The sequence below is a fragment of the Talpa occidentalis genome, unplaced genomic scaffold (assembly GCF_014898055.3).
Source record: "Talpa occidentalis isolate TD23 unplaced genomic scaffold, MPIMG_talOcc4v2.1 talOcc4.10, whole genome shotgun sequence".
Lineage (NCBI taxonomy): Eukaryota > Metazoa > Chordata > Mammalia > Eulipotyphla > Talpidae > Talpa > Talpa occidentalis.
In genome coordinates, this window is record NW_023600993.1 from 21149201 (window position 1) to 21174009 (window position 24809).

Below are 24809 nucleotides of genomic sequence, written 5' to 3' on the forward strand. Positions count from 1 at the left end.
AAAGCAGCCACTCTTAAAGAGGGACTAAGAAGGACTAAAGCATTTAAAGAGAGGCCATACCTTGAGGTTTACTCTGGACACTTAACTGGGTGTGTCAAGGCTAGAATCCTGAGGTCATCAGGCCTTGATCCAGGGAGACTGGGCACATCCACCTGGCTTGAAAAATCATCTCCCACCATAGCTGTGGCAGCAGACATCTTCTCAGCCATGTTAATTACCAAAGCTGTTCCAGAACCTTCTCTGTCAGTGTAATCTTTATCCTGAAGGGACTTCTGTCTTGGGTTTTCTTTCTTTAATTTAAATTTTACACAATATTAGCTTCTTAACAAGCAAATTCCACTTTCCTCCCCCTGAAACCACCCTTGTAAGGCTGCCCGCTGATTTATTTTGCTGGTGTGAGCAGTGATTTTATTTCTTTTCACTATGTGTGGGATAGCTTCATGGCATTATGTGCAAGCCCCTTGGTGGGAGAGCCTGCTGAATTTGTAAAGGTGTCATTATTTACTCTTTTAATATTCTCAAGCAGCGGCGGTTTTGTTGCTTGCTTGAATGAAAGGAGTTGAATTCGAGACTAAGGGAGCATTCTGTAGGACATCTGCCGAGGCCGTATTTGCTGTTTTCAGCCTCAATTTCCTCATGACCATTTGAGTCACATGTTAATCTTTTATCAACCCTTGGTTATTCCTAACAGATGTGACACATTGCCTTTTGCACTGATAATTGAAAATGCTTTGATGTGATGATGTCAGAAGGAAGGGAAGAGTTTGCATGGGTGTGCAAGCTGACCCCTGCATTGTGCCTGATTTCCCAGTGGGATTACCCAAGTGAGTTGATTGGTGTGGCAGAAGATAAGGGTTCAATAGACAAAAAAAAAAAAAAATTGGGAAATGAAAAAAAATGTATCCTGGAGTCCTGAGATAGGCATCAGTACTAGCTTGAGCTATACTATCTATTCTTTCTCACTTGCTAATAATATTAGAGAGTTTTACCAAACTACTAGATGCCCAGCACTATGCTTGGCACCTTGTCCGCATTATCTTTTGTCTTGTCCAAACGCTGCAGGTTCCGATGCATACTGCAGAGCTGCAAGTGGGAGTTCAGGTAGACGTGACTGCATCATGAGCAAACGATTCTCTAGGCTGAGCCACTTGTCTTCCAAACTCTTCCACAAAACAAACGAGGCTTTATAGTAACAGGGGCAGGTGTGCAGATCTGAGGCATTCTGATGCCAAGCCCAGGCTTCCTGCACTCTGGAGGTGTGCTCTGATGTATCCTCAGGCCATAAAAAGGCAATGCCTAGGATGATGCTCCACTGGGCTGATCTGGGGAAAGGGGAGTTGATGGTTTTACCCGGGGAAGAAGTAACTGTATGATCCTCTTACTTGTGAAAGTGGAGAAGAGGGAGGTGAGAGAGGTGTGTCTAGAATTCATCAAATGGTAAGACATGGCATCCAGTCAACTTAAGGCTTTTTTTTTTTTAAGGTTTATTTTTATACAAGAACTGGGGCACAGGCCAGAGGCAAAGGAGGGTGAGGGGATTCACCAGAGACAGAGTTGGGAGCAGAACAGGCAGATGGACAGAAACACACTGCTGAGAGGAGCAGCGGGTGTGACAGGAGAGGTCTGCTGTGCCATGTGGGAATCTCCCTGGCCGGCTGGGAATCGAACCCGCGCTGCAGAGGCTGTGGACAGCTTCACAGTGCTGCACTCAACCTGCTGCACCACCGGGGAGGCCCCTCAACTTAAGGCTCTTTAACCTGCAGCAGAGTCCTGGAAGCTACCTATTAACACTTGATGCTGAAAGTGAATATCTCTTGAAATTTCTAAAAGGGAGACCAAGGGTAGTCAGGGTGGGGGACATTTGAGGGAATCAGGACAGCAGCATTTTCCAACTATTTGGCAATTTTCTTTTATGAGTATTTTATGGTCTATTATGCTAATATAGTTGCTTTGCAGCTGAACATCAGCCTTGTCCGAGGCAGCGAGGTTGATTGGTGGCCCTACCAGGCTCCCGAGTCACCAGGTGATAAGCTGCACACCTGTCCTTGTGACTGGAGAGTCTTGTTTGTTTTTATTAGAAGGGGCAGGTAGAGAGTGACTCTGCAGAGAGAATCTTTTGTTTACCTCAGCCATTTTCTTGTTTTAAAGCCAATATCAGTAGAAACCATCCTTTGTTTTCTTAGCATTGTTTACTTTCCAGTATTTATATGGAACTATCTATCATGCCCTACCTTGGAGTGCTGTTTTGTAAAGGCTAAGCAAGTTTAGTTTCCTCAGCTTTTCCTAAATTTTAAATATGAGGAGAATACGGTGTGTTCTTTTTTCTTCTGCAGTGGTTGAGATTAAAGCCAAAAAATTTCTCAACTCCTCTAATTGTCTTTCCCCTGAGTGATTATTCTTCCAGATTCATAATTTTATGAAAATGTTCTGCAAAACACATTGACTTTTATTTAAATTCAACAATGCCCCAGTGTCCTAGTTGATATTAACTTAAATGTTTAGTTGATTTAAAATGCAGGAGTTACTGGACTTAATTTGATTTGCTTCCCGGATCCTACTTTTGTTCCAGATCCTTGCCTGACTAAAGAGAAGCTTTAGGGTCCTGGTCATCCTTTATGCTCTTTTCTGTCCTCCACGTTTCTGGCATGTTCTGGTTCAAAAGGGCTTGCTGGAGATGTTTTCGGGATGTGTGGGGGAGGGTGTGGTGTGGGCCAGTGGCAGGAGAAGCAGCCATCTATTTTCTATGTAGTTTTCACTGTTAGCTTCAATAACATTTATCACCAGAGTGGTAAGACACTTCTCCTCACGCCCCCCGGCATCTAGGCTTTTCTCTTTTGGCAGAAGGTATATTTTAGCACCGACCAAACTTGAGAGAAAATTAGTGGTCAAACCAGTTCTGGGTCACTAACTTCAAAGATAATGACACAGTGATGAATTTTTTCAATTACAATAACTTTCTCATTGCAAGTTTCCACAACTCTCAACTTCTGGATTGTGTGGACTCTGGTCCCTTTTTCCAATTCAATAGGAAGCTTGTTATTTGGCAATTTCCTCTGAAACATTGTGATTCTGGAAGATTGATCCACACTAATGCTATCAGCAGGGACCTTGGGACTAGCCTGTGTTCCATTATCACCCATTCTTCATGGGAGCCAAGTCCTCTAGGAAATTGGACGGAGACAGTGGGGGACTCCCAGTGCGCATGCTGGGTAGTATCCACCAGGCAGGCATCTATTGCCCATGCACTTTCCCTAGTTGCCTGGATTTGCTGTTGGCACTTAGGCCAGACACAACTAGATCCAGGGGCACCTCTGTCTACACAGTGGCTTCATTTTCAAAACCAGAAGTGAGAAACTGGCTTAATCCATCACTTCTCAGTCAGGAGCAGAGGGACAGAATGTCTTCTACTTAGAAGGCACTCATGCTTATTTGCTAGTATTATTTGATGATGGAGTCATACCTGGGATATCCAAGTAGCGAGATCTTACTGAATGCCATTAATGAGCTAGATAAAGCTGTATAGAAAATATATTGTCACAGATAGGAACATGAGCCTACTTGCTGTCACCCTTCTTTAAAGGTGGAAGAAGGCCTTGATATAGAGGGTAACGGAATAGGAGCCACAAGACCTACAAGACCTGGCCTTTGCAATGCTGCTGAGAACTGAGTCTTTAGCCTTCTTTGTTTCAAAGTTTCTTGGTAAATGCCGTGGGGGTCAGTCTCTAGATGGTGTTGTACGAGAATTTGAGTAAAAGCTGAGCTCTCTGTCACCTTTATAGGCAAATGGGTGGGTTAAGGTAGGATCTAAAAGCCTAGAGGAAGTGATAATGTTAAGAACTAGGGAGCATAGTGATGGTGGGAAGCAAATACCAGCACAGCAGAGGTGCAGGAACCAGTGGGTCTTCAGCTTTCTCCTAGTGGTCATCATGGGAGTGATGAGGCCCACTCAGATGGGTTTCAGGAGGAGAGAGCAAGAGGAGGAGACAATATTTAAAAATCTAGGGGTAGTGAATATTGAAGAGCTGAACATGAACTTAAAATGCCAGGTTGAGGAAAAGTAAATGATAAAAGGGACTTCTCACAGGATGTTGCCTCTGTTCCTTTGGGAAAGTATCAGGAAGGGAAAGCAGAGGCCAGACAGAGAGGGCCACCCAAGTGGAGTCTCTGTGGTAAAGAACGCAGCTCCAGGGCAACTCACAGGGCTCCTTGGGGAAGGTTCAAGGAGGAGTTCGGAGCTGGGCCCAGAGGAGTTGCCAGCGGCCCATGGAAGCGCTGTCATGGCAGCCTTGGATATGGTCCTTGAGGCTGATGGTGAACAGACATTATTTTGTGGTGAGTGAGGTGCCAGGGGTGATGTCAGACTTGGGATGGGAACAGCCACAGCCTTGTTTTGGATGGCGGCATTTGAAGGAAAAAATGAGAACAGCTTCTTAATTTGTATGGAAATACCATTAAATAAGAAGAAGTTCCAGACTGTTTTTTCCTTCAGACACCTTAGGCACTGGGTTTCCAGGATGTAGTCATCTCTGTAGCTTTCTCTTTCTCCAGCCAGTGTGTAATTTTATTCATTCTCTCTGCTGTGGCTTCCTCTGTTCCCGATCCACCCCAGTTACCCTCACCTCAGGATTTGGCTAGTGTCCACTGTTAGATGATTCCTTAATATCCTGGCCACCACGAATGGTCAGCTTGATTCACCTCTGTATAAATCATAGTATTTGCTATAGTAATAGGTTATCTGAAAATATGAAATACCATTTAAGTATAATTTTTAACAGAATATTTTCATTATCTACTCAAAATTGACCAGGCAGAGGTACTAACTCATTTCATCTTTGCTCCATGGGTCTTTCCTAATTCCTGTTTCTTCCACACAGTGGATTATGCCATTTTATATCTCTGACATTCAAGTCACAGACGCTAGGGAAGTTTTTGATTCATTATTTGTGTTAAAGCACTAAATGCAACCCCAGCTAATTGCCCTAACATTTGTTGGTAAAATATAAAAACACTAGAGTCAGATAACTGGGTTGAAAGTCTGCTCTGTCCCTTAAGACCTATGGGAAATTTGGGCATTCTTTAAAAAAAAATCACTCCAGGTCTCTATTTTGTCTTTCGTGAAATTAAAATAATAGTACCTATCTCATAGCAATTTTGTAAAGATTAAGAGCAGAAAATGTTTAGTTTAAAATTAGCTATTGTTATTAACAATATCAGTGCTATGGAATTCTGCTAGAACTTTCTATAGTGTAGCAGACATATCACAAAATAACCTGGGTTATTCTGAGATATAAACTGAGACACATCTGGGTTTGGGTGCTGACTTTTGCACTTTGCTGTGTGACCAGGGGAAAATCACTCAACCTTTCTGTTTCAGTTGGTCTCATCTGAAATGGCAAAATGGCCCTCATGCTACTTGTGTGCAGCTCTGCTGGGGATTTGTACATGGTTGGTACATGTGAAACATGTAGCATAGTGCCTGGCTTAAGGTTGCTTTCCCATAAACAAAAACTACTATTATTGTTGTTGTTATTTGTTTCTTGTATACAAACATAAGCTTGGGATTACCCACAGGCAAAAATCGTCACTGAGATTTGAGGGTCCCCAAAGTGGTCTTACTTTGAGTTTCTACCTACTTGTAGTTTGTTGGCCCCAAGTTCTTATCCCCTCATGACCAATCCAGTGCCTCCTCTTACCTTTTTAATATTCAACTTTCTAGGCTCATCCACTCACTTGAATATTTAGAATTTTGTTGTGTCCCTGTCATTCAGTCCTTAATCTGGGCAGTACCGCACCTACCTGGACTCAGCTCCCGCCTCTTGCACTTATGTTAAGCATGTGACTGAATCTTGCTGAGTCTGAACCATCTTTCAAATAGCCATTGTAATAGCAATCTCATTTAATTGCTGTGAGACCTAAAAATGTACCATTCAGATGGTGTACTGTCTTAAATTGGTTTCCCTGGAAACAGAATCTGTGGCCGAGATTTATATACAAAAGATTGGGGGTGTAGGGTGGGCACAGTGGTGTGTGTCTGCAACAGCATTTGTAAGGAAAGAGGGCACCAGGATTGGGCAGAAGGGGAAGTTGAACTACAGTGTGACTGCCACTGAAGCTTTAACCAAACACAAGGGGAGACTGGAGTCAGGATGATCCTTCAGAATTTTATTTTAAGATTTACTTCTTTATGCATGCAAGAACTGGGGTACAGACCAGAGGTGTGGTGGGGTGAGAGGATTCACCAGAGACAGGGTGGGGAACAGAACAGGCAGATTGCCTGAAATACACTGCTGAGGGGAGCAGCAGGCGAGTCAGGAGAGGTCTGCTGGGCCATGTGGGTAGCTCCCTGGCTGGGGATCGAACTTGTGCTTCAATGGCAGCGGCTAGCTTTGTAGGCTGCGTCTTAACCCCTTGTGCCACCAGGGAGGCCCTGATCCTTCAGGATTATTGTAGAGAGCCCAGCCATAGTTACCAGTGATTCGCTGGGAGCTTCCCAGGAGAAGTGGTGTAAACTTAAATGTGTAGCTCCCTTTGACCCAGGGTGACCACCAGAGAGGGATGTAACTGTGAACTCCCATCTCACAGAAGTGCAGCACTTGTGACAGCTGAGGCATTGCGTGCTTCAGTACTGAATGGGATCTGGGAGCACCCCATGTTATCCATACATGCGCTATCATTTGAAGTTGTCTCTGTTCTACTCTTTGGCATTCGTTTCCTTGTTTTTCTTCCTCTTCTTTTTTTTTTTTTAAAGATTTATTTATTTATTTTATACAAGAACCGGGGTACAAGCCAGATGCTTGGGATGGTGAGAGGATTCACCAGAGACAGAGTGGGGAGCAGAACAGGCAGACTGACGAAATACACTACTGAGGGATGCAGCTGGCGAGACAGGAGAGGTCTGCTGCACCATGTGGGACCCTCACTGGCTGGCCAGGATGGAACCGGTGCTGCAGAGGCTGCGGACAGTTTCACAGCGCTGTGCTCAACCACCTGAGCCACCAGGGGAGGCCTTTCCTTGCTCTTCTTCTTTTTTTTTTTAAATAAATTTTATTTTTATATTCCCCATACAATTCCCTTGCTCTTCTTGAAGCAAGATTTCACTCTCTAGATTTCGCATTGTCATTTTCATCTAGATTTCACTCTGAATAGCAATTGCTTTTTCCCTGAGACCCCTAATTCTGATGCTGTTCCTTTTGAGTTAATGTCTAAGAACACTATATAGAGAGAGGTTATTATTTATTAGTTTTCAATTTTTTTGTGGGAAAAGAAACGTCAAGGCAACTAGTTGTTCTTGTTTCATTGTCCAATGAATAAAGACTTATTGTAGAGGTGGTATCCTCCATTTTTACTAAAGAATCATTTCTGATCATTTAGATCTATGGTATGGGGTCAACTTAGAGTTCCTTGATGAAAAGAACTGTGAGGCTGTGTCTATGCTCTGCTGGAAAGAATGTCGTGATCAGTTAGTAATGCCTGCCATGGGAGTGGGTTAGGAAACTGGGGGTGCTCATGCTCCTTTTTGCTATCTCAAGTGTAGAGCCATGTCTTCCTTTTCAGTGTTGAATGTCAGAATGTTTTTGACTTTTCTTCATCTTCTTCAGTAATTTTCTGTACCAATGCTTACTTCTAACTAGACTGTTATGTGTAATTAAGCCAATGTCTAGAACTGTTTCTTAGGTCACTTAAATCATTCCATCTACAACTCCATCTCCAGGAAATCTCCCATTAAATAATTAAAAGAGTTTTTTAGAAGAGTTGGTTACTTTTCCTGAATGCTCGTTTGTTTACCTTCACATTAAATCTGGATGCACCTTTTGTGAATACATTACATTCATGCTTATTTGTTTTATGGATTTGTTTAGTGTATCCCCTAAGGAGCTTTCTTTCTCTGACATCCTCTCCTGTCTCAGATTGTGTAAGCTCCCAGAAGACAAATACCATGTCTTTTTAAATTGCATTGTACAGTGCTATGCACAAATGAGCAATTAATTCTCAAAACACTGACAGAGAGAGAAAGCACAAAGGGATGGATGATAACTTAAATGATTTAAGTGATGTCTTTAATGTATTGGTTATCCCCGATTTTTTTCTAATAAAAACTGTCAGAAAAAAATGAGATAATGTTCAAGGTATATTGAGTTTCTCTGAACTAAATCGCTGGTTGAATTAAAATTATTATTAAAAATCAGTCTAGGTGTTTTTTTTTTTAAATCTATATCCATGAACTGTTATTGTTGGATACTTCTACCAGGCTATTTAAATTGTCCTCATGAGGTTAATAGACTGAAGAATAACAATGGCGGCAATTGGGAAAGTAAAGAAACCATTCTTGACTTGGGTCAGTAGCTGGCAAACTTTTTCTGTCAAGGACCAGATGGCTACAGTATTTTCAGCACTGTGGGCCATATGGTTTCTGTCATAGCTACTCAACTCTGCTGTTGTAGCAAGGAAACAGCCATAGATAATATATAAACAAATGATCATGGTGGCTTTCCAATAAAACTTTATTTATAAAAATGGGAGTAGCCTGGACATGGCCAATGGGCCTGTGGTTTGCTAACCCCTGTGCTAACTGTTAGAATTGATGAACATGAACTGACTAACATAACACTGACTACTCATGAACTGATTCAGAAATACATTGCCAAATTGAACCAATGACAAGAGAGACGCAATTTCAAAGTCAAGAATGCTGACATATCGATAATTTTAATGACTTAGGGTGATATCATTGATTGTTTGGTTATTCCTGGGCTGATGTGCAAGAATACTCATCAAGTGTAGGTTCCATAAGGATAATTTCTAATTCTAAGAATCTTGGGACTTCCCTTTTTAAGATCCCAGCTATCAAGTGGTCTCAGTTTAGGCTCCTCACTTACTAAGCTGCTGAATCTCTGCACTTAATCTCCTATTTCTTTCTTGTAAGAACTGAGTTGTGATGTCCTTCCTGCTGCCCTAACAGTAATTGCTAAGTGAACTACTACTCAGAACATGCACATTCCTGTTAAGAAATTAAAGAATATTAAATTTCTTTGACCTGCTGTTTCTGTCAAGTAGAGTATATTACTTGGTGGATATATACTTTTCTGGGCAGGTGTATTTGTGAAGACACAGAATATTCAAAACCAAATGCTCTTTGACAATTGAATGATTATTGAGTTTTGCTTCACATTTGACTCACCTGCAGCCATTTTAAAAATCCTAATGACTTTTTATAATTACCAAGAGCTGGAAACAACTGAAGTGCCCAACACTTGGAATAAAGAGGAGTCAGTGAAGATACACAATGGGATACTATTAGCTATAAAAGAAGCTGAAATCTTGCATTTGTGACAGCATGGATGGTTCTAGAGGGTATTATGCTTAGTGAAATAAGACAGACAAAGATAAACACACCATATGATTTCACTAATGTGTGCTATATACGAAAAACAAATATGAACTAATGTTTAAAAGAATAAACTTTTGAACTCTAAGACCAATTAGTGGTCACAGAAGGTGAGGAATGTGTGTAAATCAGGACAAAGAGGACAATGTTCCATCGAGGGCTACAGTCTTCTTGTGGTGATGGTTAGCATATTTAGAGGTGAAACTAATGTAGCAGATATACAGGTTGAATATCAGTAAGGCACCCCTGAAATTCTATAATGTTAAACTACAATGTTACAACAATAAAAAGTAAAATGAAATAAAAAATAAATTAAAAATCCCAATGCTTTGGCAACAAAACAGATTAACTAATTCTGAATCTCTGGGTGTCTCAGGCATTCAGAGTTTTTTAAACTTTACTGGTAGATTGTATTCTGTTGATGCGGAAACAATTGGCCTCAAATTAAGTGACTTAAGTCACACACAGTTATTATCTTACATTGTTGTAGGCTAGAAGTCTGATACAGGTTTCACTGCACTAAAATCAAGGTGTCAATAGGACTGTATATTTTTCTCAGCTCAGAGCTCAGTGTTCTTTTACCTTTTCCAGGTGCTACAGACCACCTATATTCCTTGGTTCATGGCATCCTTCCTACTTTTTCAAAGCCAGCAACAACAAGTCAAGCATTTCTGACATTGCATTGCATTCTTTTTTTTAATATTTTATTTTATATAATTCTTACATCATTTTTCATTTTTCATTTTTGCACAATGTATGCATTTTCATTTTGGTTATATTCCCCATACAATTGAACCCCCCTTATTTTGACCCTAATCCTTCTCCCCCTTACCCTATAGTGTGTCTCTGGTTTATAGTTGCTCATTGATTTTGATTTTTTCTTTATTATAGTCAGTCTTTTTCCTGGTCCCTTATTTAGGATTTCTAAATTCCTGCTATGAGTGAGACCATCTGGTATTTTTCTTTTTCTTTCTGGCTTATTTCACTGAGAATGATCCCTTCCATTTCCATCCATGTTGCTGCAAATGGCATGAGTTTATCTTTTTTGATTGCTGAGTAATAGTCCATTGTGTGTATGTATGTGTGTGTGTGTGTGTGTATATATATATATATATATATTTATATATATGTGTGTCTCAGTACATTCTGACTCTCTCTTTCCCTGCTAAGGATGACTGTGGTTGCATCCAGATACTCCAGGATAATCTCCCTATTTTAAGGTCAACTGGTTAGCAAATTTACTTCCATCCACAACTTAGCCATGTTACCTGACATTCACAGGTTCCAGAATAATGATGTGGATAGTTTGGGGGTTTGGGGGCATTAGTCTAGCTACCATACTAAGTCATTCAGTTGAAAGAGAATAAGGTGTGAACCCTAAGTGACTGGAACAAATCATCCTCACATTGTTATATCGATAGTTGCGGCATAAGCATCCATTCCTTCCTTGATTATTCTTTAAATATTTAGTGAGTTCCTGTTGTGTTCTAGGTCCTGATGCTTGGAATATAATGGTTAGCAGGATAGTCAAGTTCTAGTAAGAGAAAAAATGTATATATATTAAAATAGAAAAAAAAATATTGTCTTGAATCTTCTAGGAAGGATCATTTTCCAAATTCTCACACCAGGTAAAGATTCCTGGAATAAGTGATAGGGGAATTAGGTAGGTATAGAATGCTGAATAATAATAGTCTGAGTACCTCCTCCAGACACTAATGCATTATCCTTACAGCACACCAAAAACTTGCCTAGTGGGTACTATTATTGCCATTTTGCACATGTAAAAACTGAATCTCACAGAGATAAAAGAAACAATCATAGCCATCTTACTCTGTGAAGTAATGAGATTGGTTATATGCTGGGACATTAGCTTTGCCTTTCTTTGAAACATGGGGCCAATTTATCACTCTCCAATCTGATTATTATTGTGAAGAAAATGACAGAGCAGAAACCTCATCCAGTTTCTGTGGTTATAACCTTCATGTAACCTGTAAGTATTTAGGATTATGGAGAGAACATGTTCTCTGTAGAGGTGCAGATATTAATTTTATTGGCATAACAGAACTTCCAACATGCAGTACCCATGCCATTGACAGCAGCTTATTCATGCATCAAAGTAGATTTGATAGGAGGATCTGGATGCTATCTCTGTTTTTGGTGTTTAAGTGAGAGGGTCTACGTAGCTGTTCTATTTCAGTGTGACAGACATCTCTAAGCACACAAGGAGTGAATGGTCTCGCTCTAGTCTTCAAACAGAGATCAATGACTATTTTATTTGTTCAAGCCTGCCTCCAGTCCATGACTGTGGCCTCCATCACGAGATAGCTGGAATGATTAATGATCCATTGGAGGTATTAATGCTTCGTGTTCTGGTGCTCTAATTATGGAAGCAGATTGGAACCAAGCTGTAGAGTGGGCTTGAGATTGAAAGATATTTAAAAAGCAGGTGATTGGTCCAATACTTCCACTCCTTTCAATTTAACCATAAATCAATTGTGAATGATTTTTCCACTGTAATTTTTCATAGGTTTTGAACTCAGGTAATGAGCATCCCTGTCCTGGAGAGAAACTGTGATTTTCCTAGATCTTGTTGGAAAGAAGATGAAGATTTATGAAGGCTTAGAGGGAAATATATTGCATTTCTTCTTATCCGCTGCTTGTTTTTCTCCCCCTGCTTTCCTGCACTTCAACCCTGATAAGTCTCAACTTTCATGCATGGCATATAGTATTTGGGAGATGAGGAAAGCTTCAGTGTGTCTTGACCTACTTTTCAGTGACGGTGCAATTACAAGTAAGAAGTTGATACTCTGTAAAGTAGTACTACATCCCACGCTGGAGAGCGCATGGGGAAGCGAGTGCATCTGCCTGGCCCACTGATTCTTTTACTTACTTGCTGAATCTGTTGACTTCAGATTTTTTTTTTTTTTTAAATATGGGACAGCTCCAGGTGTTGCTAGCATCCAAGAAACTGCTGCCATGAGGACTGTCAGAAAACTTCTCAGGAACCCTAGGAGAAGGGAGAGGCTTAAATTGGACTCACTTTGACAATATTCTCTCTGCAGCGAGGACTGCAGGTTACCCTGCTCTGGTGAGAATGGTGCATCTCTGCCTGATAAAAATCTGACTTTTGAGTTATGGGAGGGCCTCCCTGGTGGCACAGGTGGTTGAGCACCGCACTGTGAAGCTGTCCGCAGCCTCTGCAGTGCAGGTTTGATCCCAGTTTGCCAGCGAGAATCCTACATGGCGAAGCAGACCTCTCCTGTTACTTGTGTAACCTACTTAAAACATAAGAGACATTTATTGTTAGATTTGTTTTCTGATACCTTGAATGTTTGAATGATTCTCTTCTCTCCTTCTGGCCTTCCTTCTCCTGCCTACTTGTCTCTCTTCCTTAAATATCCATTGAGCCATTATGATGAATCGACACACAAAACTAGTCCTAGGTGGCTGGGTGAGTGGGAGGGGAAGGTGTTTTTGAACATAAATGACATTCAATCTTTGTTCTCAAGCACCTTAAGCTCTAATAGGGGATAGGAGGGAATGCATATTTTTGTTATCTTATTGGGCAACAGAATCTACTCTATGCAAAAAAAAAAAAATATTTATGTAGGGCCTTAGGTAGCTGATAAAGTCTTTGGAAAGTCTTGGGTACTAGGTTCCCAAGGTATAAGAGCTGCCAGGAGAAATACCCAACCACACACTCCCTTTAGGGGCAGCCCCACTGCCTACTCATGTATGTGTTTTTGCTCGTGTCTGTGTGTCTGTGTTCATGTACGTACTGTCTATGGCTACTTCCATGCTACCATAGTAGAACTGGGTAAACTTCAACAGAGACTGTGTAGCCCAAAAAGCTGAAAGTATTTACTATCTGGTACTTTATTTATTTTTTATTTATTTCTTTAAAGATTTATTTATTTATAAAAGAGCTGGGGTACAGGCCAGAGGCATGGGAAGGTGAGAGGATTCACCAGATACAGAGCAGAGCGGGGAGTAGCACAGAGCGGGGAGTAGACAACCAAAAGCACTGCTGAGGGGAGCAGCAGATGAGACAGGAGGGGTCTGCTGCACCATGTGGGTAGCTCTCCGGCCAGCCAGGAATTGAACCTGTGCTGCAGAGGCTGCAGACAGCTTCATAGCACTGTGCTCAACCCACTGAGCCACTGGGAGGCCCCTATCTGGTACTTTAAAGAAAAAGGTTTCTAATTCCTCAGGTACATGGCCACCATATATCTGTTTTGATTTAAGAAAATTTGGGGGGCATCCCTGCTGGCACAAGGTGTTAAGCACAGCATTATGAAGCTATCCAAACTCTGCAGCATGAGTTTGATCTCCACATGACACAGCAGACCTCTCCTGTCTTGCCCACTGCTCCCCTCAACAGTGTATTTCAGTCAGTCTGCCTGTTCTGCTCCCCACTGTGTCTCTGGTGAATCCTCTCACCCCCAGCACCTCTGGCTTATACCCCAGTTCTTGTATGCATAAATAAATAAATCTTAAAAGAAAATTTGGGAATATTATCTATATGAGTCTGCCATTAAAAAAAATTGAACTGTATACTGCACCCAGAAAATCCCCAGCTGCTCTGAAAGAGAGGTGTAACATTTATCTTTTCATACTCGAAATGCTACCTGCAGGGCCACTGTTGGCAGAGGTGATTATGAAAACACAGATTCATCTTTCCATGATCCCACATGCAAGGCATTTGCACAAATGTAAATCATATTAAGGCCCAACTATAATGTATACACTTCAGTCACTCAGTGAAATTGTTCAGTCGTCTGGACATCTTTTACTGTTTTTACCAGGAAATGTGAAATAGAGCACTGAGCAATTTTCTCGTCAATTTGATCAATGTAGACTGGCAACCTGGATGCCTTTGGTGTTTTTTCTTTTTAAACATTACCACCCCTCCCCAATTGCTGGCATTTATTTATTTTACTAAAACACCCAGTTAATTACTCCAATTTTCCAATCTATATTGCCACCGAAGGCACACCTGTTTGGATTGTACATGTGGTTCATACAAGTGAGGCCTGTTCCTGTAGTGTAAGCATTTTCAGTGTAAGATTAATGTTTGTTTATACCTCTAACTTGCTAGGTCCTTTCCATTGGTAGCCTAAACTGTTCAAATTTCACCTTTAAGTCAATCAAGTACCACTCTAGAAACATAGAAAGAAAGGAGAAAAGATACTGGAATGAACAACCAAGAACTCAGAATTTGGAGCAACAGTGGCTTATTGGTGAGGAGAAGGTGTAAGGAGAAAGGACCTGTGGGGAGGCACGTAGGTGCCAGAAGCCCATGGATTGAAGCTTTGGGAATAGTTCTGTCCTGGTGAGCAGAATCAGCCAGCACTTGGAAGAAATCACCTGTGGGAGAGGAATGATCATTGGACTTACAAAGATCGATGAGAAAGAGGGAATATTTTCAGGAAGGTTAGTGTCCAATAACCAGTTTTCAACTGTAATATAAGAAAATAAAACTGGCTTCTGAACCCCAGCATTGTCCTGGTGTTGGGGGGATCTTAAGCTGGTTCCATCTAGTCCTACCTTGATCAAAGGTGGGAATTTTCTATTCGTGCAACCACCACCGACTCCTGGTTTTGGAGAAGTCTCCTGATGAATGTCTTTATCATTCAACAAGGGATTGTCTATATGGGCTGGGAAAGATGGGGTCAGGAACAAGGTCACAGGACATAGAGATGTGTCATCCTTGAGTGAAAGTCACCAGGCACCATGTTGCCCACTGTGAGTTGCTGATTCTCAATTGCATCAATGAAAAGTATGTCTAGATAGTGACACAATACTGGATGTGACATACCCTCATGGCTATAACTTCTGGCCATGGGTATACTTGCTTTGTGGAGGACTTTGATTTCTGGTTCTCACACCTTCCTGCTTGCAGACTTCTCTCCTTTCTCTTTTTCTGCTCATTTGTACAAATGGTTTATATATTTTGAAGAGTGGTTTGTTGAATTTCATAGAGAATTATTTTTGCAGTCTTTGTTTTCTGCTTCCCCAAGAACGACTCATACAGTCTTGAAAAAAATCTCTTGTGGTTCTGAGGAAGAAATTTTGTGGGAAGAATAAAACTTTAAAGTATTTTTACCTGCCAAAGTGGTTATTTTTTGATTTAGGGTTTATCGATAACTTCTAACATTGCAGATGGAGGAGACTATGTCTTAGGACCAAGATTCAGAGAGCATTCAGAAAGGGTTTCTTGGTTGGTTGATTAGCTGTTTCTAGTTTTTAATTTTTTTTTTTAAGAGTAAAGACTTTTATTTTAAATGTTTTTTTTTTTGTAAGATTTATTTATTTTTATGCAAGAACTGGGATACAGGCCAGATGTGCGGGAGGGTGAGCGGGTTCACCAGAGACAGAGTGGGGAACAGAACAGGCAGACTGAAATGCATTCCTGAGGGGTGCAGCAAGCAAGACAGGAGAGGTCTGCCATGCCATGTGGGTATCTCCACAGCCAGCAGGGATCGAACTGGAACTGCAGAGGCTGCAGACATCTTCATAGTGCTGTGCTCAACCACCTGCACCACCAGGGAGGCCCTAGTTTTTAAATTTTTATTTGAAGTAACATGATATAAATTTTAGGTGTGCAACACTGAAAATCAACAGGTGTGTATAATATATTAAGTTTACCAGTTCTATCCTTCACGTTACTATCTTCTCCTTTTTTCTGATTTACCCACACCCTTTCCCCCTTTCCTTCTAGTAACCACTAATTGATCTTATGGTCCAAAAGCTTATTTTTGTTTTCTTTAATTACTATGTTTGCTTGTTTTTTTCTTTTTTGTATACTACATATGAGTGAAGTCATATGGTATTTGTCTTTTTCTGTTTGATATTTTTGATATTCTGTTTGATATTTTGATATTTTTCTGTTTGATATATTTTCACTAAATATAATACTCTCTGGACCCATGCATGTTATTGCAAATGGCATGATTCTATCTTTTTTATGGCTTAATAGTATTCCATTGTGTGTGTGTATGTGTGTCTCACATCTTTACCTGTTCAACAATAAATGGGCACTTAAATTATTTCCAGTTCTTGACCACTATATATAATGTTGCAAAAAATGGGGGTGTATATATATATATATATATATATCTTAAAATACCTGTTTTTGCATAAAATACACGGGAGAGAAAAATGTATTATGTGAAATTTATATTTATAAAATTTTGAGAAATCTCTATAATGTTTTCCGCAATGGCTGCACCAATTTCTGTCATCACCAATGGTATATAAGGATTGCCTTTTCTCCACCGCCTCTTCAACAGTTGTTGTTTCTTTTCTTCCTGCATCTATAAGTTATACGTCAGTACAAAAGGGTACTAAAAGATTACAGAGTGATGGCAAAAGACCACACACAGATCCAGGTCTCAGTCACTCAGAGTTCAGAAAACATCCGTCACAATTCAAGCCAGGAACTGAGGACTAACAGGAAGCAGGACACAAACCAGTGTCCAGAGGGTCAGATCCTCAGGAGTGAGATGCAGAAAGGTTATTGGCCAGGAGGTAGGAAAAAGAATCCTGCAGAGAAGTTTTGCAAATGACTGACATTTTTTCAAAAACCAAGGCTTCCAACAAGTGACCTTTCTTCCTTGTAAGAGGCTTTTCAAAATTTGATGAGTGAATGCCTGAGGAAGTAGTAGTTAACTTGTGTCTTGAAGAAAGAAATGGGTTAGCTTGGCAGCTGAGAGGGAAGATGAGGTCATTGTAATTAAGAGCAAGAATAGAAGAGGTAAAATTCTGGCATATTCTAGACTCTTAACAAATTGATATATTAAAATCAATGCTTTCCTGGAGTTGGTATGTGTTTAAGGGGCTCATTGCAAAGTCCATTGTGTTTCTTGTGCTTTTCTTTGAGTGCAAGTGCATAAACTACCATATTAGGTTGCAAACTTATAACGGCTCAGCCTACATCTTCCATCTCAAAATGCAGACCATATTGGTGGAATTACTGTCCTTTTGGTAGAGTTTTAACAAAATATTTTAATTCATTCCCTTATTTCACCGAATAATCTCTGGATCTAGAGGCCTCCCTGGCACAAGGGGTTAAGACAACCTATGAAGCTGTCTGCAGCCACTGCAGCATGACTTTGATCCCGGGCCAGCCAGGGAGCTACCTACATGGCGCAGCAGACCTCTCCTGACTCGCCCGCTGTTCCCCTCAGCAGTGTACTTTGGTGAATCTGCCTGTTCTGTTCCCTACTCTGTCTCTGGTGAATCCTCTCACCACCTGTATCTCTGGCCTGCACCCCAGCTCTTGTATGTATAAATAAATAGATCTTAATAAAAAGAATCTAGACCTAGGCAAAATGTAATATATACTCACATTACTTAAAGATTGTTAAAAATGCAGATCCTGATTCCATAGGTCTGTCCTGAGATTCTGCATTGCTCACATGCTTCTGGGTAATGCTGCTGAACTGGGGACCAAATGTTGGTGCAAAGTGGCTAAATGTATATAAAAAACAAAAAAGAGTCGAGTTTTACAATCAGAAAGGCTTGGATGGTTTTAATTCTGACTGAAACTTTTGATGACTTCAAATATATATGACTTGGACAATTTGTTTTAAACTTGTTTCTGATGTGAAAAGGGGAGGGGGTTAATGATACTGTCTTCACGTATATCATTTTCATAGATACATTTTCTCCTGCATCTGTCTTGTTCAATGTTATCTCCAGTGTCAAGCACAATACCTGGCCTATCACAGATACTCCTAAACATGTATTGAATGAGGGCCTCCCCTGGTGGCACAGGTGATTGAGCACCATGCTGTGAAGCTGTCCACAGCCTCTGCAGTGCCAGTTCGATCCCGGCTGGCCAGCGAGAATCCCACATGGCACAGCAGACCTCTCCTGTCTTGCCCGCTGCTCCCCTCAGCAGTGTATTTTGTCAGTCTGCCTGTTCTGTTCCCCACTCTGTCTGTGGTGAATCCTCTCACCCTCCCGCACATCTGGCCTGTACCCCGGTTCTTGTATAAATAAATAAATGTTAAAAAAAGACATGTATTGAATGGACAAATGAGTTAGAAAATAAATTGATTTGATTTCAATTATAAACTTGGTAACCATCAGTAGAATTGGCAGCCAAGTATCTGGCCCTAAGAGACATTTCAGTAAATGTTGGTTGCCTCTCCAACTCCTCACTTTCTTTCTGAAACAAGAAACTGAATATAGATGTATGTTCCCAGCTGTTGAAGCAACAATGCATAAAACAGGTACCTTTTTGTGATTCCCTCAGTGAAATAACAATTACACTTCAAATAATAGAAGTTTGATGGATGACTAAGAGAATAGTTTCATAATATTGTTACACACAAATGGACAAGGGTAAATTAGGCAATCACTTCTCATAAATTGATTACCTGAATATATAGGTGTGTGTCCTCTTTGCTGCTGGAGACTGAAGAGGAAACCAACTGTGGAAACATTTGAAGCTTTTTAGAATTCTTTGGAGTCAGAAGAGATTGGCTGAATACATGGCTGATCTTGGGAATAAGAATTTTTTTTAAAGATTTTTTTTTATTTATACAAGAACTGGGGTACAGGTGAGGGTGTGGGAGGGTGAGAGAATTCACTAGAGACAGAGCCAGGAGCAAAACAGGCAGACAGACTGAAGACACTGCTGAGGGGAGCAGCGGGCAAGGCAGGAGAGTTCTGCCTTGCCGTGTGGGTTTCTCCCTGGCCTGTTGGGAATTGAACCAGCACTGCAGAGGCTGCGGACAGCTTCACAGCTCTGTTCTCAACTGCCTGCGCCACCAGGGGAGGCCCAGTATCAGTACCTTCAGTGACAGATACATGCTGCTCAGTAACCATTTTTGGAATGACAGAAAAATTTTGCATGAATGTACTCTTAGTGAATTCTCATTAGTGATGACTGAGGACTTTGAGTTCTCTGTTTACCCAGGACTAATTTGTTATCATTTCTCTATTACATGTATCCTGTGTATAAGCTGTAGCCATAATTCATTTCTTAATTAGGGTAAAAAGAGGAAACACCCACAAATGATGAAGCTATATTTTATGCAAAAACATTAGATAGCTATATCAAAACTTTACAGTAAATAGCTCTGGTAGTTCTCTATAGTCACAATTCTCTTTTTGACTTATCGTTTTCCATAATAGCTACCACTGCCATTAGTGGCAGTTCTGTATAGTAAAGTTGATGGTAGATTTAGCTTGTATTTTCGAAGCTGCTGATTATTAAGTCTATTTTATTTTCTTTCATTCTTCTTTACTAATTTGCTACTTTACCTTGTTGAGGTCCCCACTGCTTTCAGTTTCTTCAGTACAGGATTGTTGGCAAAGTTGCCTCCTACTAATTTGGCCTACTTCTTATGCCATAGAATATTCATTGATTAAAGCAGGAGATACCATAATGTCAGTAACAACCACATATGACTTTTTAGAAAGAGGAGAAAGAGCATCGAAACTAATGTGAATTGTGGCAGACATACCATTAAGTAAGCCATGCAACTGGTAGAGCTGTATGATTATGGTGATGATTATAATCATTCTACTAGGAGGTAAAGTAGCTTTTGTCACTCCATGCAGTCATGAAGGCATATGGTTGACTGACGGTGTGGGATCAGTATGCACATCTTTAGATCAACCTCATCAAATCTTAGGCTGGAAATCTTGGAAGTTCCTGAACAGATGAGTGAGACATCCGGTGGCTGAGTTATAGGGATATATTGATATATCCCAATGATTATTAACAGGATAATTATTTATTCCTGAAACAGCCCACCATATTGCATATCGGAGTATTTAGGTGCATAAATGCAATTAGTTGAAATATTTTCATACTGTGCTTTTTATAGCTGCAATAGAAATATTTAAAAGTGGTAGAGGAGGGGTGGGAGTTGAACAAAAAACTGTCAAAACAAGGTTTATTTAGCACTAGAGTGTTAGTCATCCCAGAGATATGGTCCCCGGAAATCAGTTTTTCCTCATTAGAAAAAGTGATAGTGTATATCACGTTATAGGTGAGAAATAACTATTTAATAAGTGAAATAAGTCAGAGCAGAAAGACTGCTTGGAGTTGTGTAAATATTAGTATGTAATTTAGAGAGTGGCAGACTCTTTATCCAGAATACAAAGGATGGAGATAGAAAGCTAGTGCACGGAAACTTGCTTTCATATGAAAAATGTGGTTTTGAGAGTAGGTGCACAAAACAGACCGGCAAAGGAACCCTGGGCTTGAAGCCAACACACCAGGAAGGAATGAAGCATAGCCCTTGGCTTGTGGAATCCATTCCCAAATGCAAAGAGGAAAAGGAAGTGGTAAAAGGAAAGAGAAAAGGAGGAAGAGAGACAGCAAGAGAGGAATGAATGAATATGTGCTCTGCCTCTGAGCTAGCCTTGTGTGATGGTGGCATTGTCATTTCCTGTTATGCAAAGTTGGGCGGGGAGACCACAGTGGGCTATGGTGGGGGACAATGGGTGCTTCCATGAGGGGAGAGCCTGGGGTGGTGGGGGAGAGGATCCTATACCATCAAAACACTAACAAGGATATAAAACAATGGTGCTTCTATAACAATAAACAAACAGATAAATAAATACAACAAAATGCCAGGAAGAAGTGGGCATAAAAATGTAGATGGACTGCAATTAGTAATTTTCACACTGTCCTTTCTAGATCTTAGGGTGCTGAAAGGAACTTCAGAGAGCTCAGGTTTGGCTCAAAAATGACTGAGAACCAGTCATCCAAGGGTGACGTCCAGAATCAAAACGTAGGATTTTCTGACTTATCTCCCTAATAGGGAAAGATTGATGGTGAAAAGCAAACTAACACTTCAGTTGATGTTTCCAATTAGCTGAAAAACGTATTGCAATTGCCTAGTGATCTGTATGTGGTGTGATTTGATGATTTGCTTAACACATTCCTGAAATCTTGCTATTCTTCATGCATGCATTGTTTGGGGTGCGTGTCTCTGGATTTATTTTGCCAAGTTCCTAAAATGGTGTCCAGGATAAAACAGAAAATGGACTGAGGTCCTGGGAAGAATTGTTACATGAGCATTGGCCCTTAAGTGACATGTTGCATAAATGATCGTCATTCGAACAGGCTATGAGCTTTAGTGTTGGCAGGAGGCTTTATTTGATCAGGTAGTGTGGTGACTCACTCATCTCTAGCAATAAATTGACCCTTATAGAGAGGTGCCATGTTTTATAAGCTTATTGGTAAAACAAAATGAATCCTCACAGTGGTATGTTATGGGGAAGGGAGAGAGAGGTAAAGAAGAAGATGGGGTTGGCTATAAGAGAGGGAGGGAATAAAAGGACAGGGGGTGGATAAAAGAGTGAATTAATTCCACTAAGCTTATTGTAGGATAAGTTCATGACTCTGCCTGAATAGGAAGGATGCACAGAGAGAGGCATCCACAGGGCAGGCAAAATTCATATACCCACCAGAAACTCTTTCCTATAGTTAAGGATGCTGACCCCATGGTGAGGACCCCAGATTTTCTAGATAGCAGATCCACCTTGTAGTTACAATGAAGGGAATAGTATAAACCTCATTCCAACTCATTGATGATGAAAAGTATCTTTAGGAAAACTTTCAGAGAGCTTTAGAATAATTCATATTATTTATCTTTGCTAATGTTATTTTGATAGGAAACTCAATTTTTTTTTTTAAATTCTAAGCTGTAGGAAATGATTGATTTCTTATTTTTGGTCAGCAGTAGCTGTCTATTTGGAAAACTGTTTGACACACCGACACTGTGGGACCTTTTACCCTTCAAAGAACTGACAGTATTGGAGAATGAACAAAAAACCACTGGCATGTATATTGACTTTATAAAGTGTATTCCAATAAGCATCTACCCGCAGACAGAAAGGCCCACTAGAAAGACTCCCTTTGCTTACCTAGGCCTCCAGGGCCCCTATAATTTGCAATAGCTGCATCTCAATCACCTATTAGTTTCGTACTATTTTTGTGCTGATAGTATTTTGACAAAGGTCAATAATTATCTCAAATAATACTGCGTTGTATCACCACATTAAAGAAAAAGTGCTGAAAGCACTTACTGAATTGTTACTGAATTGTTTTCATCTGGCAGAAAATGGAGATTGGTTTTTGACCTGTTGTTATGCCCATAAAGAGTTAATCCCATTATTGTAAAGAAAATGACGCTATTAGCTTTATTTAGAGAAGGGTATTTTAAGAGTGAACAACCAGGGCTGGAATTCTTTCTTAGGTTTTTAAATGCCATTAGGAGATCCCAACTCAGAAATCTAGAATGGAGATTTTCCTTGTAAATATAAGATTTTCCTTGTAAACACATTATTTTGTGTCATTATCTGAATAGGAACAAGTATTAGATCAATATGTATTGAAGCCAAAGGATTTTCCCCTAATTGTATGTCTTTCCTAACCAACTCAGCTCAGCATTCTGAGACCCCATCTATTCTGGAGTCACTTATCACCCTTATGTTGAAAGCTTAGTGTGTTTGCTGCCATAATTAGCATTTGGGGTGATACCTTCAAGCTCTGCAGGAAATAAACAGGTATAGTTGTAATTTATATGCTCACCTCTTTATTCTCTTTCCCTACTCTTCTTTATCCCATCAATAAACAAAGTTGCATTTCTGTGATTTCCTGGACTTATAACAGTTTAAGAGAATTTTAGAATCATTTTTGACATTTTAGGCTTGATACACATGACTAATGATGTCCCTCATAACACAGGATATGTTTTGCTGCTTGAAAGCTCTAATGTACTTACAATTGATGGAAAGAGCTAATCTATTTGGGGTGACAAGTCAGTGTATAGTAAATTAATTGCATGCTCAAATTCTCTCTTCCAGACAACCTAGATTTTATTTTCTTACACAAAATTGAGAATTTATGATCAAATCCCCTAGGCAACTGGAGCCTCACTCCTGGGTGCAGATATACGGTATTTTATGTTTGAGTAAATTTCACAAAGTAGCTGTCATTAGTTTAACATCATCACTCGATGACAATGGGGTCAACCATCATAACTGTGAATTGGAAATTTCCTTTGGAAGGCTGCAACAACATGGATCCTTGGCTCGTTTTCCCACCCTCTGACTTTAGCTTACAGTCAGGCCACTCTAAATGTTTTGGCTTCTCATTCAAGTCCTTGTCCTATTAGCTGAGCTGTAGCATCTGTCTCAATGCTTTTCCAACCCTACTTCAGTCTCTAGAAATTTGCAGAGTTTTCTTTGCAGAGATTTCCCCAGGGACCCTAACTTTCTCAATACCTTCTGTCTGAGAAGATTCTTGTGACTGAAGTTTCTTGTTATTTAGCCCAACTCACCAAGCCCTTGCTTGCTAGTCTGTCCTTCCATTTATTTATTTATTTATTTTTGTTTTAGTAAGATTTCTTTTTTTTTTTTTTAGATTTATTTATTTATTTATACAAGCACTGGGTACAGTCAGAAGTGCAGGACGGTAAGAGAATTCACCAGAGCGGAGAGCAGAATAGGCAGAATGACAAAATAACACTGCTGAGGGGAGCAGCGGGGGCAGCAGGAGAGGTCTGCGCACCATGTGGGACCCTCGCCGGTGGCCGGGGATCGAACTGGCGCTGCAGAGGCTGTGGGCAGCTTCACACCCCAGCGCTCAACCGCTGCACCACCAGGGGAGGCCCAAAGCCCTTCCAGTTTTTGTTATTGAGTCCACCCTCTAATTGTTTGCTAATCTGTCCTTCCTGTGGTTAAACCTAGCTAAGAATGGTATTCTTCTTCTGATTTGACTTTAGGAAAATCTTTTGAGATTGATAATGGCTTGACTTAAACCATCAGCTCCTAGGAGTGTTGTGTGATTCATGTAGACAGCACCCCTGTTTTTATTTTAAATACTCTAAAATAAGATGACCAGGGTTACAAAATAGCTTCAACTGTATGAATGAGATATCTCCTCTGAGAACTTGAAGCATGACTCATCATTCTTAAGTTTTAAGTGAGGGGTCTCCCCTGGTGGCTCAGCAGTTGAGTGCTGGGTTGTGAAGCTGCCCGCAGCCTCTGCAGCACCAGTTTGTTCCCCAGCCACTGGCGAGGGTCCCACATGGTGTGCAGACCTCTCCTGCCACTCCCGCTACTCCCCTCAGCAGTGTATTTCATCAGTCTGCCTGTTCTGTTCCCCCCTCTGGCTCCGGTGAATTCTCTCACTCTACTGCACTTCTCACTGTACCCAGTACTTGTATAAATAAATAAATAAATCTTTAAAAAAAAGTTTTAAGTGGGGATATGTTATGTAGCCACATCTTCAAATTTCTCAGTCTAATTTCCAACCTTATCTAAGGAATGATAGAATCACTGGCTAAAAATGAATTAAAACTCCAATCTGCTGACTGTAGTGTTTGTCTGTATTGACTGCTTGGTACACGTCTCAGTCAGTTTTCCCCTGATGGCAGCCCCCTTATCTAAG

General features: G+C 40.5%; 1 protein-coding gene and 1 long non-coding RNA gene across 4 annotated transcripts in view; both read left to right on the forward strand.

The window, feature by feature from the left end:
* The window catches only part of LOC129145429 (uncharacterized), a 467971-nt gene that overhangs the window by 106976 nt on the left and 336186 nt on the right, over window positions 1-24809 (forward strand). The gene's annotated exons all lie outside the window — the stretch shown is intronic.
* Window positions 1-24809, forward strand: part of LOC119257535 (uncharacterized) — a 76594-nt gene that overhangs the window by 26982 nt on the left and 24803 nt on the right. The gene's annotated exons all lie outside the window — the stretch shown is intronic.